This window comes from Acomys russatus, chromosome 2 (assembly GCF_903995435.1).
Source record: "Acomys russatus chromosome 2, mAcoRus1.1, whole genome shotgun sequence".
Taxonomy (NCBI): domain Eukaryota; kingdom Metazoa; phylum Chordata; class Mammalia; order Rodentia; family Muridae; genus Acomys; species Acomys russatus.
The window spans coordinates 31,228,273-31,233,702 of NC_067138.1; the positions used below are offsets into that span (position 1 = coordinate 31,228,273).

At 46.8% G+C, this 5,430-nt stretch overlaps 1 pseudogene; it reads left to right on the forward strand.

Moving 5' to 3' along the window:
- Positions 1-231: 231 nt before the first annotated feature.
- Positions 232-354, forward strand: LOC127207841 (uncharacterized; annotated as a pseudogene).
- The last annotated feature ends 5,076 nt before the right edge of the window (positions 355-5,430 follow it).

A 5,430-nucleotide genomic window follows, 5' to 3' on the forward strand; every position in this document is an offset into this window, starting at 1 on the left:
CTTGCTTTTCCTTTCTCCAAAACATCCCATGTACTCCTTGCTTTCTTTCAAATTCATGGCCTCTTTCATTTAGTTGTTGTTACATATATATGTATATGTATACACACGTCTAGATACATTAATACAAATATTTATTTTAACCAATGCCATTTACAGATACCATTTTTAAATTCTCACTGTTTCTCACATAAGTGTCAACAGATGTTACACACTTTAAAAAGCTCTTGGTCACCTGCCCCTAGAAGCCTTGCAGGTGTGGCTGCTGTGTCACATGTGCATCAGTAAATGACAGAGACGCTATGTCTTCACTCAGTGTTCTGATATGGACATCTGAATGATTAGAAGTCTAACTTTCCATTAAAAAAAAAATGAGCCTGAGGCGACCACCAGTCCAGTGCCCCAAAGGCCCTGATGGGCTCCCAGGATGCAGAGCAAACAGGACACTAGAAGAACCCCATCTGGAACCATTGGCCCCAAGTGGGAGTGAGCCTCAGACAGATGGCCGTCTTGTGGGGCCATTCCAGTGGGCAGGGCAAGGAGTGAGCCTGAGATAACCACCAGACCAATGCCATGGGGCTTGGACAGGGAGCTAGCCTGGGACGACCATCAGACTGGCACCAAGAAGGCAGGGAAGACCATGCCTGAGCTAACCCCTGCCTGGTGCCATAAAGCATGTGTGGGGCATAGCATTCCTGAGACTACCTGACCCCAGACACTCAGAGACTCCAGGTACCACTAAGAGGAGCAAGTAAGTGGTAGAGGAATAGAAGCAAAAGAGAAACAGAATGATATGAACACAATGAAGAAAAGCAGAACTGGACCATGGTCCCAGCTTGTGTTAGCACCGGAGGCTACATCTGGGTCAGTAGCCCTGCAGAAGCAGGGGTCTGTTTCCACCGGAGGCCAGGTGGACATCCCTGGTCTGGGATGCTGCCCACAGTCATGCTGATGTCTGCGTGCTATGCAGAACTACCCCCACCTATTACCTGGGCATTGTGGGGGAGCTGGCCCTGGGGGCATGGGAGCAGAAGAGCTGACCCTACCCCTAGCTAGCTGCAGGATTCTGGATATTGGGCCTTGCAAATTGCAGGAGTTGCAGGTGAGCTGGCCTCCAAGATGGGTGTGTGGGAGAGCTGACCCTACCACTCATTTCCCATAGATGAAGGAGAGATACTCTCCTCTCTGCTTACCCCTCACTACCTGTGGCAGGCAGGAGACTTGGCCCCGAGGTCATGAAAGAAGGAGAGCTGGTCCTACTCCTTACCCCTTGCAGCATGCAGGAGAATGGTCCCTTTCTGCACCATGCCTGGGCAGCAGAGCAGAGTTGATCTTTGTGGTAAGGGCATGTGGAAGCCAACCCCAGGGTGTGAATACGGGAGAGCTGGCCCCACAACTTGTCTGTTGAGCGATGGCTTGGCCTAGGTAGAGATATGCCCCATCCTCACCCTTTGCCACCTATAGCAGACAGGAGAGCAGGCCCTGATGGGGCCATGAGAGCAGGAGAGCTGGTCCTGCCCCTCAACAGAAGCAGCACTCAGGAGATTGGGATCCAGAACATCACCTGGGTAGCACAGTAGAGTTGGACCTGGGTGTGAGGGTTGTAGATGAGCTGGTCCCAACAGCACGAAGGATGCTTGTGATGGCTCAGATGAGGGAGAGATGCCCTTCTCCCTTCTCTTATCCCTCAACTCCTATGACCGGTGAGAGAGGTGGCCCGAGAGTCAAGAGAGTGAGAGAATTAGCCATGTCCTTCACCATCTGCAATCCTCAGGAGAGCAGGCCCTGTGCCTCGCCTGGGCAGCAAGGTAGAGCAGGCCTTGTTTGGAGGGAGGCGGTTGCTGGTGAGCTGGCCCCAAGGCCATCAGAGCTGGCCAGTTCGGAAACCTGTCAGGCCCAGATCCAGGGCTTTGAGTTGGCCCACCCCAACATCTAACCCATCAATGTACTGCTGGAGTGCATAAAGGGGCCAGTCCTACAGATTCAAAACTACAGGATCTCCATGACACAGGGCAATGACAGGATCTGAGAGGAGCCCCAGTGAGGTTTCAGTACTGACAGAGCAGCAGAAGCCAGAGGCCTCATACAGACCAGTGAATCATTGCAGTGAACCTTTGCAAGTAGAGAAATATGGAGAAAAGGGTGTCCTGTGGGACACACTGTACCATACTACAGCTTCCACAATGAGATTTTTTTTTCCACTCTGTTGCGGGGGAGGATGCAAGGGTGGAGGGCAGGTATGTGTGTAGAGGGAGACGAGTGGGATTGGGATGCATGTTGTGAAACTCACAAAGAACTGACACAAAGTTTTAAAAAAAGTTCTCAGTCAGTTTTAAATATAATGGATTCAAGAGAGCTTCAGAAGTTTGAGAAGTGCTGAGCGCTCAAATCCACAAGGAAGTTTTATGATCTAGAAGCTTCAGGCAAACGGATGGAGAAAAGCCTCCGCATTCTGACATGTTTACCATTTCAGGAAGAAATTAAAAAACAAAAACAAAAACAAAAACAAAAACAAAAAACCTCTCACAGTCCTGAAACGCCAACCAGAGAGCACGCATGGGATGCCCTAGGCTCTCTGCACATGTGTATCCGTTGTGCAGCTGGGTCTTCAGGTGGGCTTCCTAAAGCAGGAGCAGAGGCTATCTCTGACTATATTGCCTGCCTTTGGATCCCTTTCCCATAACTGGGCTGCCTTGCATAGCCTCAATAGAGGCCTCCCCTTTTCTAAGGAGGAGGGAAGGAGGGGGAGGGGGAGGAGAGAGAGAGGGAGGAGAGGACTCAGGGAGAGACTGGGAGGAGAGGGGGAATGAGAGGGAGCTGCAATTGGAGTGTAAGTTAAATAAACAACTAAATCAATAAAAACATATATAATTAAAGAAAATCACAGTTCTAAAACCAGTCTTTGTTATCCACACAACTGGTCAGATTTTTAAATATGTATGTGCATGCCTGTGTGTATATGTGTGTGTGTGTGTGTGTGTGTGTCACAGAGAGAGACAGAGAGAGAGAGAGAGAGAGAGAGAGAGAGAGAGAGAGAGAGAGAGAGAGAGAGAGAGAAAGAGAGTGTTTGTGTGTGTGTATGCACATATACATGTAGGTACCCACAGCGGCCAGAAGAAAGTGCCTTGAACAAGCTTGAGTTTTAGTCTATTGTGCTGGGTATCAAACTGCACCCATAGAATGCAGAAAACACTCTTAACCTCTGCACCATCTCTCCAGCCTGACTGGTTAGGGTTTTTTTTTTTTTTTTAATTGTTATAGAACTCTGATTTGTGAGTGTATTGCTTTAATAGAAGAGACTTTTTCATGTAATCAATATAAGGTCATTTGCTATGAGAGAAAATGTTCTTATCAGAAGAAGAAAGAAGTGTGCAGATTGACATGAGAAAGTAAGAGTTGCTAGAGAAAGCAGTCACTAACAAACCTGGGTCTACCCAAAATCAATCCTAGACCAAAAAAAAAAAAAAAAAAAAAAAGCAGAACTTCTGTCTAGAATGAAGGGATGCCTAAAATAAGCACAAATAAGCTCTCAAGTTTAAGATAAAGGGGATTTTTGTTGTTGTTGTTGTTTTACTTACTTATTATCGAGTATAGAATATAAATTACTAAGGAATTTTATCCATATAGTTTCCAACTGCCAGCTCTAGACCATTGTGTGGTCACAGCCATGTCAGCGAGTAACAACAGCTCTTGGACTCACAATTGTCATGTAGACAATAGAAATTTACTTTATTATTTATTCTCCCCTGTCTACCTAGCATGGAAAATGTCTCATACATTTTTAGAGAAGATGACCATGTTCCGTGCTGATCTTCTGAGGTATAGCATCTAAGTACTGGCTAATTGGGCCACTGCTTCCATCCACACTAGGAACTGAACACAGACCACTGGCCTGAAAGGGCTGCTACAGTTCTCCATTGCTGTCTGGTATTCTGCCATAGTGGTGGTTAGAGCTTGTGGATGCTGTTGGCCTTGGCCATTACTTTGCTCACCCATCCACCCAGTCCTGTAGCACACTTAGTGTTTATAAGTAGTAACTGAGTTAGCGTCGGGACACTTCCCTGTTTGAAGGGTCTATTCCCTTGGACTCAGAGACCATGGCTTGGAATGACAGGCTTCAGTAAATACTGAGCTGCAACACTTGCCGAAGGCTAGAGTTACCCTTGGATTAGGATAGGAACATCAAGGATGCTGGTGGTTTCTTGGGTAATGCGATTTCACTTTTGAGGACTGCTTATCCCTCATTATATTGACCCAGCAGGCTGATGGCTGGGCACCAGAGTCAAGCTGGGCAACTCTCAGACTCTGAGAGTCAGCTTTTGTCATGTGCTGAACAAACTATTTAATTCTTCACCACAATCAGTGTAGATCCCGGCCAGACACTGGAAATAGGGAATAATAAAATAGTGGCTGTCTTCAAAGAATTTATAGAGAAGTAGGGCACACACACACACACACACACACACACACACACACACACACACGTGCGCGCACACACATAAATACAGTCAACATAGGTGCTGCAACAGAGACTAGCAAAGGATGGTGGAAGCTCAGAAGTTGAAATTTCAATTTGACAAGTACTTGCAGTTGGAGTTTAAAAGAAATTGAATATCTTCAGCTAGGAAGGAAGGAAAAGGTATCTCCAGCAGAGGAAGATAAAGGAACTTGAGGTGCTGGTCTGTAGGCAGAGGAGGGAGGCTTTCTTACTAGTTTAATGCAGGATATGGGAGGCAGTGGAGTGGAAGGGCCATCTCTGATCTTTGCTGTATGGAGGGAACATTGTATTTATTAGGATTTTTAAGTTTACTGTGTCCTAAGATGTTTTGAAATCTCTCAGGGGCTTTAGAAATCTGGGGAGAGACTGCCTCCTTCCCCCAGCTGGGGTATTTCAGGGTGGTGGACTGCTTGCTTGGAGCCTGGAATCATTTGTGAGCCTGCCATTAGTATGGAAACTGGCTGACCTACAGCCGGGTCCCACCTGCTTCTTTATGTAACTCATACATGCTGCAGCAGTATTCACCATGCCATTAATGAAACCAAGCCAGGTTCCAGGCAACCGAGGACAGCCCTTGCACCCTAGAGTTTAATGGACTCATTCCAGTTTAGTCAGCATTGATGTGGGTATGCTGTCTTGCTGAAGATGTCCTAGGGAAGGCTTGGGCCTCAGCTCTTCTGTGTTTCTTTACCCAAACTGGAGCTTCTCCTGTGAATCCTGTGTGGCAGGGCATGCCCCCTTCTCTTGAAAAGTGTAATAAATAAATTCTTTTTAAAAAATATATTTTATTAATTTATTCATATTACATATGAATTGTTATCCCATCCCTTGCATCCTCCCATTCCTCCCTCCCTCCCGTTTTCCCCTCACTCCCCTCCCCTATGTCTGTGACTGAGGGGGACCTCCTCCCCTGTATATGCTCATTGGGTATCAGG